Source organism: Actinia tenebrosa, unplaced genomic scaffold, assembly GCF_029948245.1.
Source record: "Actinia tenebrosa isolate PJP-AT-01 unplaced genomic scaffold, QUT_ActTen_1.0 PGA_scaffold13__45_contigs__length_12533684, whole genome shotgun sequence".
Taxonomy (NCBI): domain Eukaryota; kingdom Metazoa; phylum Cnidaria; class Anthozoa; order Actiniaria; family Actiniidae; genus Actinia; species Actinia tenebrosa.
The window spans coordinates 6,913,498-6,925,214 of NW_028292573.1; the positions used below are offsets into that span (position 1 = coordinate 6,913,498).

Genomic DNA, 11,717 nt, shown 5'->3' on the forward strand with positions numbered 1-11,717 from the left:
GAATAGTAATACTTAGTATGTTTTGATGTGATTTGTAAAACAATATACACCTAAATCCAAAATGGTGCACGGCCAGTTAAAAATGAGGCAACCATGGCCAAATGTAGAAATCTACAGTATTTTCTTATAAATTAATGCTGCAATTGTCGCGTTCCTGAATGTAAGAAGAAAGGGAAGACAGAACAAGTGAACAAGTGTATCTTGATACCATATTATTTCTTTGCATTTGACCCTGGATGCCTCGCTTTCATGTAACACGTTTTTGTTTTGGATTCATTTATTTAGGTGTATTAGCTCATAGATGTAGAATATAGAATATTTTTTTAGGAATTATTAGGAATACTTAGGGTCTAATGTATACCAATAGTAACACAAATTGAAAAGTCTGAGGTGTATGTCAAAAATGATTGACGTCATAGACAGACAGACAATATCAAAATATACATAGACAAAAAATATTAAAATTGTACATAGACATTTTACCCGAATAAACATATGAAGGCTATAATTGTTGGTTTTTAATATCCTGGTGTAATGTTTTCCCATTTCAGACCACATGCCATTCCCTACAGTAGTTTCTTTGTTTAATAGCTGTACATGAGAAGACACATGATATGGATACAACTCAAAAGAAGAATCTTAATCTTAAGAGAATGACACGAGATCTGAAATGGAAAAATAGAGTGCCCCAAATAAATCAGGTTTATTTCCACCACTTCTAGCCTTCACACCCCCACCCCCCCAACCCTTAAAGTGCTCTTCACATCCCCACCCCTCTCCTGCTAACCTAGACATAACCTGCCAAATACTTTCCTTTAACCTTTACCAGAACATACTCATTATTACTATCATAATAAATTATAATATAAAAAAGAATATATTTGATGTAACCCCGTTTAATCCAAGACAAGTTCTTCCTTTGGGCTACCTGTGTCTTCGAGCCTTTAGTGACCTTTGATCAGCGGTAGATCAAGAGTTAAAAATGGCCGCTGTGTGTTCGTTATACGAAGTCGGAGTAAAAATGGATATTTTCATTTGTTTATTGTCAAACTTAACTTATGGCTGTAATCTGCAGGTATGTATGAAACTTGAGTAATAAAGTTTTGCCGCGAGAAGGAATAGAACATCAAGAGATCGGGTTTTTCAAGCAGTTTCGTTTGACGTTTGAAATCGTGAAACTTGGAAAACTGCATTTGAATGAAGAGCTCGATCTCTTTATCGCCGAGGAGTTAGTCAGAGATATTTGTAGGAAGTAATGATGGTGGACAACCATTTAATTCTCATTCCTATTGTCTGACATTCTACCATTTAATTCTCATTCTTATTGTCTGACATTCTACCATTTAGTTCTCATTCTTATTGTCTGACATTCTACCGTTTAATTCTCATTTTTATTGTCTGACATTCTACCATTTAATTCTCATTCTTATTGTCTGACATTCTACCATTTAATTGTCATTCTTATTGTCTGACATTCTCCCATTTAATTCTCATTCTTATTTTCTGACATTCTACTATTTGATTCTCATTCTTATTGTCTGACATTCTACCATTTAATTCTCATTCTTATTGTCTGACATTCTCCCATTTAATTCTCATTCTTATTGTCTGACATTCTACCATTTAATTCTCATTCTTAAGGTATGACATTCTATCATTTAATTCTCATTCTTATTGTCTGACATTCTACCATTTAATTCTCATTCTTATTGTCTGACATTCTACCATTTAATTCTCATTCTTATTGTCTGACATTCTACCATTTAATTCTCATTCTTATTGTCTGACATTCTAACATTTAATTCTCATTCTTATGGTCTGACATTTTACCAAGTATTTATCATTTTTATTGTCCGACATTCTACCATTTAATTCTCATTCTTATTGTCTGACATTCTACCATTTAATTCTCATTCTTATTGTCTAACATTCTACCATTTAATTCTCATTCTTATTGTCTGACATTCTACCATTTAATTCTCATTCTTATTGTCTAACATTCTAACATTTAATTCTCATTCTTGTCTGACATTCTACCATTTAATTCTCATTTTTATTGTCTAACATTCTACCATTTAATTCTCATTCTTATTGTCTGACTTTCTCCCATTTAATTCTCATTCTTATTGTCTGACATTCTACCATTTAATTGTCATTCTTATTGTCTGACATTCTACCATTTAATTCTCATTCTTATGGTCTGACATTCTCCCATTTAATTCTCATTCTTATTGTCTGACATTCTCCCATTTAATTGTCATTCTTATTGTCTGACATTCTACCATTTAATTCTAATTTTTATTGTCTGACATTCTCCCATTTAATTCTCATTCTTATTGTCTGACATTCTACCATTTAATTTTCATTCTTATGGTCTGACATTCTCCCATTTAATTCTCACTCTTATTGTCTGACATTCTACCATTTAATTCTCATTCTTATGGCCTGACATTCTCCCATTTAATTCTCATTCTTATTGTCTGACATTCTACCATTTAATTCTCATTCTTATTGTCTGACATTCTAACATTTAATTCTCATTCTTATGGTCTGACATTTTACCAAGTATTTATCATTTTTATTGTCCGACATTCTACCATTTAATCCTCATTCTTATTGTCTGACATTCTATCATTTAATTCTCATTCTTATTGTCTAACATTCTACCATTTAATCCTCATTCTTATTGTCTGACATTCTACCATTTAATTCTCATTCTTATTGCCTAACATTCTAACATTTAATTCTCATTCTTGTCTGACATTCTACCATTTAATTCTCATTTTTATTGTCTAACATTCTACCATTTAATTCTCATTCTTATGGTCTGACTTTCTCCCATTTAATTCTCATTCTTATTGTCTGACATTCTACCATTTAATTGTCATTCTTATTGTCTGACATTTTACCAATTATTTCTCATTCTTTATACTGTCTGACATTCTATATTTTAATTCTTCATGGAATTGATGGTCTCTTCAATCTCTCTTTAATATTTAATATTTCAAACACATTGAAAAAGGATGGAATTAGTTTTTTATTTTCAAAAAAAATTGTTTTTTTTGACTTTGTTTTGTTTTACTTTCATAACCTGTGAAATAGTAAGTAGATCTGATCGGTCTATCCATGTTTGATGATAGAGATGAACATTTTTAATACTTCCTTTCACAGTTCCCTGTGTCATCTTGAAAGGTAGCCATGCCTTTGCATCAAAGCTAGATGAATGGTTAGCTTGCAATGATAGAGACCTTTTGAAAACATTGGACAATTATTCACATGCCTTTATCATTGCAAGCTAACTGTTCATCTAGCTTTGATGTAAAGGCATGGCTACCTTTCAAGATAGGGCAGGGAACTGTGATAAGGACTAGTATTGGAGCTTGCACATAGTATCTAATAGAGGACAAAATTACTTTAACTACATGATGTTACTTTTAAGGGAAACAGGACAATACATTACAAAATCTAATGGTTAATTTATTAGTGTAGTGCAATGAGATGGAAGGTTCACTGATATCATGCTGTTCCAGGGGGAGTTCAGGCCTGTAGGCAGCCTTAGAATCGGGGCGGTTCGTTTTCTTCATGTTAGGGACCTCACGAATGACCTCATTGCATGGCAGGCAATCCGCGAACCAAAAAAAAAAAAAAAGAGAGAAGAGGAAAACGTTTTAAATTTTTAATTAGCAAATAAGTGATTTGAAAGTATATTAATTCAAATACCATGTGGACACCGGACCTTTTCCGTGTGTGGGGGGGTTTGTCTGAACCCCCCGAACCCCCTTGGCTACGGGCCTGGAGTTGATAGGTAGTGGTGTAACAACAGAGATGTGTGTACATGCAGTTGTCCATCAGTACGATCTATGCATGGAGCAAATCATTCAGTCACACAGCTTTCATGCTATCCCAACATAAAGCAAAAATTTTAAATTTTGCAAATGTACAGTATGGAACTTTTCTTCTCCGGCCAATATGCATAAACCTGCCTTGTCAGGTTTGCCATCAATCCCTTCACCACTTGAGGGGAGGGAGGGGCTGTTTAACAGCCATAAGTTTACTAAATGAATTTAATATTATTGCCCTAACTTGGATCATGTTCTGTTCTTTTAGTATTTGGACTTTCATTTGGATAAAGCATATGTACAAGTGAATCACTAAAATAGAGGACTGTGACAAGGAGTGGTCATTGTTTCACCTCGACAACAGAACAACAATCTGGCAAGTATTTTACTTTACTTTTGTGATAAGCGTTGTGGGAGCGCATAGCAAGTGTTGGGAAAGAAGGTTTATATTAGCCTCAGTACACAGGGGAGTAGAGTGCACTCTAATAGCTTGGATGGGATTTCAATTGATTAGATGGATGGATGGATTGATGGAGTACAAAATGGGCAAATAGATTGGATGTGATATAACTGTAGAGGGGTAACTAAGAATGGACTTATAGATTTGATGTGATTGACAGCACTTTTTATAATTCTGTGACCTACCGACCCATGACTTCTGGCATTTTATCTTCTGTCAATCAAACTTACAATGAGCTGATCTCAATTGCTCTTCCCGAGCGATAATAAAATTCCCGCTCAACCAATCAGAGGCAACTTTTCCCGTGCCTTTAAATCTAAATGTACTAAGGCAATTGGATTTCAATTGTAAAGGTACAGGGAAAACATTCAAATGTTCAAGAAAATGTCTTTCAATTATTTTGTTTTATGAAATCAAGTATGTTGTATGTAGTTGTCATATTTATCAAAAATCAAAGTGGAATTTGTTTTTTTTTTTAATATCCAAGCTTTTCGTGCCACTTGGCACATCATCAGGGATTGAATGATATAACAAATCCAAATTATTTAATAGATAGCTAAAGAAATTAAACAATACATGACACTTAACCTCACGCTCAATGCTAACTACTATGTGCGTGCATATAAAATATTCTATTTCTTTACATTAAGAGCAAGATAATACTTAATGGAATTGTCCTTCGAGAGTCTCTGTTAAATAACGCTTGTTTGTTGTTGGAAGTAAACCATGCCTCTGACCACCTGGTCCAACAAGCTTCACTTCCTTGTTTTAGTTTTCTTTGCTTGATCTTTCTATTCACAATTCATAGCCATATTTACTGCAACATGATAAAATGGCTGCCAAGTCACAGCAATTTCTTTATCAGTCAATTCTAATCAGAATGCACTCTTGAGTTTGATTCACTGAAGATAAAACTCAAGAGGGTCTGGATTCCGTAGGTCATAGAATTATGAGCATACACCCAGACATATAATTCTTTGTAAGTTTGTCAATTTTCAACTTAAGTTTTAAGTGAATTAAAAGTGGACTAATGTGATTTAATGGGATTGGATGGATGATGGGTGGGCCGGAGTAAGAATGGACTAATGTGATTTAATTGGATTGTATTTGATGATGGGTGGAGTAAGAATGGACTAATGTGATTTAATTGTATTGGATTGGATGATGAGTGGAGTAAAAATGGACTAATGTGGTTTAAATGAATTGGATTGGATGATGGGTGGAGGAAGAATGGACTAATGAGATTTAATTGGATTGGATTGGATGAAGGGTTGGTTAAAAATGGACTAATGTGATTTAAATGGATTGGATTGGATGATGGGTCTAGTAAGAATGGACTAATGTGATTTAAATGGATTGAATTGGATGATGGGTCTAGTAAGAATGGACTAATGTGATTTGATTGGATTGTATTGGATGATGGGTGGAGTAAGAATGGACTAATGTGATTTAATTGGATGGATGGATGATGGGTGGAGTAAGAATGGACTAATGGGATTTAATTGGATTGGATTGCATGATGGGTGGAGTAAGAATGGTCTAATTGGATTTAATTGGATTGGATGATGGGTGGAGTAAGAATGGACTAATGGCATTTAATTGGATTGGATGATGGGTGGAGTAAGAATGGACTAATGCCATTTAATTGGATTGGGTGGATGATGGTTGGAGTAAGAATGGACTAATGGGATTTAATTGGATGAATGGATGATGGGTGGCGAGGAGTAAGAATGGACCAACGTGAATTAATATGATTGGATTGGATGATGGTTGGAGAAAGAATGGACTAATGTGATTTAATTGGATTGGATTGGATGATGGTTGGGGTAAAAATGGACTAATGTGACTTAATTGGATTGGATACATGATAGGTGGAGTAAGAATGAACTAATGTGATTTAATTGGATTGGATGCATGATGGGTGGAGTAAGAATGGACTAATGTGAATAAATTAGATTGGATTGGATGATGGGTGAAGTAAGAATGGACTAATGTGATTTAATTAGATTGGATTGGATGATGAGTGGAGTAAGAATGGACTAATGTGATTTAATTAGATTGGATGGATGATGGGTGGAGTAAGAATGGACCAATGTGATTTAATATGATTGGATTGGATGAGGGGTGGAGTAAGAATGGACTAATGGGATTTAATTGGATTGGATGGATGATGGGTGGAGTAAGAATGGACTAATATGATTTAATTGGAATGGGTGGATGATGGGTGGAGTAAGAATGGACTAATGGGATTTAATTGGATTGGATGGATGATGGGTGGAGTAAGAATGGACTAATGGGATTTCATTGGATTGGATTGGATGATGGGTGGAGTAAGAATGGACTAATGTGATTTAATTGGATTGGATGAATGGATGATGGGCGGCGAGGAGTAAGAATGAACCAACGTTATTTAATTGGATTGGACTGGATGATGGGTGGAGTAAGAATGGACTAATGTGATTTAATTGGATTGGATTGGATGATGGGTGGAGTAAGAATGGACTAATGTGATTTAATTGGATTGGATTGGATGATGAGTGGAGTAAGAATGGACTAATGTGCTTTAATTGGATTGGATTGGATAATGGGTGGAGTAAGAATGGACTAATGTGATTTAATATGATTGGATTGCATGATGGGTGGAGTAAGAATGGGCTAATTGGATTTAATTGGATTAAATGATGGGCGGAGTAAGAATGGACTAATGGGATTTAATTGGATTGGATGATGGGTGGAGTAAGAATGGACTAATGGCATTTAATTGGATTGGATGGATGGATGATGGGTGGAGTAAGAATGGACTAATGTGATTTAATATGATTGGATTGCATGATGGGTGGAGTAAGAATGGACTAATTGGATTTAATTGGATTAAATGATGGGTGGAGTAAGAATGGACTAATGGGATTTAATTGGATTGGATGATGGGTGGAGTAAAAATGGACTAATGGCATTTAATTGGATTGGATGGATGATGGGTGGAGTAAGAATGGACTAATTGGATTTAATTGGATTAAATTATGGGTGGAGTAAGAATGGACTAATGTGATTTAATTGGATTGGATGGATGGATGATGGGTGGAGTAAGAATGGACTAATGGCATTTAATTGGATTGGATGGATGATGGGTGGAGTAAGAATGGACCAATGTGATTTAATATGATTGGATTGGATGATAGGTGGAGTAAGAATGGACTAATGTGATTTAATTGGATTGGATTGGATGATGAGTGGAGTAAGAATGGACTAATGTGCTTTAATTGGATTGGATGCATGATGGTTGGAGTAAGAATGGACTAATGTGATTTAATTGGATTGGATTGGATGATGGTTGGAGAAAGAATGAACTAATTTCATTTAATTGGATTGTATTGGATGATGGGTGGAGTAAGAATGGACTAATGTGATTTAATTGGAATGGGTGGATGATGGGTGGAGTAAGAATGGACTAATGGAATTTAATTGGATTGGATGGATGTTGGGTGGAGTAAGAATGGACTAATGTGATTTAATTGGATTGGATTGGATGATGGGTGAAGTAAGAATGGACTAATGTGATTTAATTAGATTGGATTAGATGATGGGTGGAGTAAGAATGGACTAATGTGATTTAATTGGATTGGATTGGATGATGGGTGGAGTAAGAATGGACTAATGTGATTTAATTAGATTGGATTGGATGATGGGTGGAGTAAGAATGGACTAATGTGATTTAATTGGATTGGATGGATGATGGGTGGAGTAAGAATGGACTAATTTGATTTAATTGGATTGGATTGGATGATGGGTGGAGTAAGAATGGACTAATGTGATTTAATTGGATTGGATGGATGATGGGTGGAGAAAGAATGGACTAATGTGATTTAATTGGATTGGATTGGATGATGGGTGAAGTAGAATAGGCTAATTTGATTTAATTGGATTGGATGGATAGATGATGGGTGGAGTAAGAATGGACTAATGTGATTTAATTAGATTGGATGGATGATGGGTGGAGTAAGAATGGACTAATGTGATTTAATTAGATTGGATTGGATGATGGGTGGAGTAAGAATGGACTAATGGATTTAATTGGATTGGATGGATGATGGGTGGAGTAAGAATGGACTAATGGATTTAATTGGATTGGAGTGGATGATGGGTGGAGTAAGAATGGACTAATGGCATTTAATTGGATTGGATGGATGATGGGTGGAGTAAGAATGGACTAATGTGATTTAATTGGATTGGATGGATGATGGGTGGAGTAAGAATGGACTAATGTGATTTAATTAGATTGGATTGGATGATGGGTGGAGTAAGAATGGACTAATGTGATTTAATTGGATTGGATGGATGATGGGTGGGAGAAAGAATGGGACTAATGTGATTTAATTGGATTGGATTGGATGATGGGTGAAGTAAGAATGGACTAATGTGATTTAATTGGATTGGATTGGATGATGGGTGGAGTAAGAATGGACTAATGTGATTTAATTGGATTGGATGGATGATGGGTGGAGTAAGAATGGACTAATGTGATTTAATTGGATTGGATTGGATGATGGGTGGAGTAAGAATGGACTAATGGGATTTAATTGGATTGGATGGATGATGGGTGGAGTAAGAATGGACTAAAATGATTTAATTGGAATGGGTGGATGATGGGTGGAGTAAGAATGGACTAATGGCATTTAATTGGATTGGATGGATGATGGGTGGAGTAAGAATGGACTAATATGATTTAATTGGAATGGGTGGATGATGGTTGGAGTAAGAATGGACTAATGTGATTTAATTGGATTGGATGGATGATGGGTGGAGTAAGAATGGACTAATATGATTTAATTGGATTGAATGGATGATGGGTGGAGTAAGAATGGACTAATGGGATTTAATTGGATTGGATGGATGATGGGTGGAGTAAGAATGGACCAATGTGATTTGATATGATTGGATTGGATGATGGGTGGAGTAAGAATGGACTAATGTGATTTAATTGGATTGGATGATGGGTGGAGTAAGAATGGACTAATGTGATTTAATTGGATTGGATTGGATGATGAGTGGAGTAAGAATAGACTGTTGTGCTTTAATTGGATTGGATGCATTCATGATGGGTGGAGTGAGAATGGACTAATGTGATTTAATTGGATTGGATGCATGATGGTTGGAGAAAGAATGGACTAATGTGATTTAATTGGATTGGATTGGATGATGGTTGGAGAAAGAATGGACTAATGTGATTTAATTGGATTGGATTGGATGATGGTTGGAGTAAGAATGGACTAATTTCATTTAATTGGATTGTATTGGATGATGGGTGGGGTAAAAATGGACTAATGTGACTTAATTGGATTGGATACATGATGGGTGGAGTAAGAATGGAGTAATGTGATTTATTAGGATTGGATGGATGCATGATGGGTGGAGTAAGAATGGACTAATGTGATTTAATTGGATTAGATTGGATGATGGGTGGAGTAAGAATGGACTAATTTGATTTAATTGGATTGGATTGCATGATGGGTGGAGTAAGAATGGACTAATTGGATTTAATTGGATTGGATGATGGGTGGAGTAAGAATGGACTAATGGCATTTAATTGGATTGGATGATGGGTGGAGTAAGAATGGACTAATGGCATTTAATTGGATTGGGTGGATGATGGTTGGAGTAAGAATGGACTAATGGGATTTAATTGGATTGGATGGATGATGGGTGGAGTAAGAATGGACTAATATGATTTAATTGGATTGAATGGATGATGGGTGGAGTAAGAATGGACTAATGGGATTTAATTGGATTGGATGGATGATGGGTGGAGTAAGAATGGACCAATGTGATTTGATATGATTGGATTGGATGATGGGTGGAGTAAGAATGGACTAATGTGATTTAATTGGATTGAATGGTGGGTGGAGTAAGAATGGACTAATGTGATTTAATTGGATTGGATTTGATGATGAGTGGAGTAAGAATAGACTGATGTGCTTTAATTGGATTGGATGCATTCATGATGGGTGGAGTGAGAATGGACTAATGTGATTTAATTGGATTGGATGCATGATGGTTGGAGAAAGAATGGACTAATGTGATTTAATTGGATTGGATTGGATGATGGTTGGAGAAAGAATGGACTAATGTGATTTAATTGGATTGGATTGGATGATGGTTGGAGTAAGAATGGACTAATTTCATTTAATTGGATTGTATTGGATGATAGGTGGGGTAAAAATGGACTAATGTGACTTAATTGGATTGGATACATGATGGGTGGAGTAAGAATGGAGTAATGTGATTTAATTGGATTGGATACATGATGGGTGGAGTAAGAATGGACTAATGTGATTTAATTGGATTGGATGGATGATGGGTGGAGCTGTAAGAATGGACTAGTATGATTGGATTGGAATGATGGATGGTGGGTGTCATCCAACACCATCCAATTTTGTTGGATTGTTTGTGAGTTCATGGGATTAGATAGATGAAAAATTAGATAAATATTTCTTATCTTCTACTATGAGGTTTTTAATGACAGGTACATCACAGCCAGATACTTGAATGAAGGAGTTGATTGTTATGAATCCATGTTGGATAATCACTTGAAGCACAGAAGATGGACCATATTGTGTAGGGATATCGACGTTGCTAATGAAAGGTACTATAAGAGGTAGTACATTAACAGTGTTAAAACCCCCCTTCGTATCCTCTACCGCTGTCTTTTACGGAAGGTCCTCGATATTTCTGTTTCCTATGCGTTGTTCCCTGTTCCCTGTTCTGTTTTGGTTATTAAATATATTCAATCATGTGAATCACGATAAAAATAAATAGGTTTATGTTGCTCTGTTAATCACTCTCAGCAGCTGATGGGCATGAAGAACGACGGAATAAAAGACAACAGGAATCAAGACAAGAAGAAAATTGTATACAGAGAAAGGAGTTGGCAAAGCGTGAAGAAAAACAACAAAAATTGGACACAAGAGGCACTTAGTTTTTGAAATGAAGATAAAAGGGAAAAAAATGTAAGAATAGAAAAATACGAAAAAAGCTAAAAAGGAAAATAACATAAATGAAAAGAAAGAAAAGAAAAGAAGAAAAGAAAAGAGAAAAGAACAGAAAAGAGAAAAGAACAGAAAAGAGAAAAGAACAGAAAAGAGAAAGGAACAGAAAAGAACAGAACAGAACAGAACAGAACAGAACAGAACAGAACAGAACAGAACAGAACAGAACAGAACAGAACAGAACAAATTGATAAATGTGACAAAAACAAAACTACGAGAGTTATAGATAAAAGGTAAACAGAGTGATAGTAGAATAAAAGAGATTGAATTTTGTATATACGACTGTAAAAGATTCAAAATCAAGTGAATTTCATTAAACTATTTAAAAAAAATACAAAATCTCAGTCGTCACTATACCCCACCCCATCCCCCAAA

At 35.2% G+C, this 11,717-nt stretch overlaps 1 long non-coding RNA gene across 2 annotated transcripts; it reads left to right on the forward strand.

Moving 5' to 3' along the window:
* Window positions 1–959: 959 nt before the first annotated feature.
* Window positions 960–11,510, forward strand: LOC148911710 (uncharacterized). 2 transcript variants are annotated; one of them, XR_016119545.1, is made up of 4 exons: window positions 960–1,075; window positions 4,108–4,215; window positions 10,806–10,939; window positions 11,142–11,510. It is a non-coding gene; the product is annotated as an uncharacterized LOC148911710 (long non-coding RNA). The 2 variants fall into 2 exon arrangements; XR_016119544.1 differs by lacking the exons at window positions 960–1,075; window positions 4,108–4,215 and having other exon boundaries at window positions 8,663–10,939.
* Window positions 11,511–11,717: the final 207 nt, after the last annotated feature.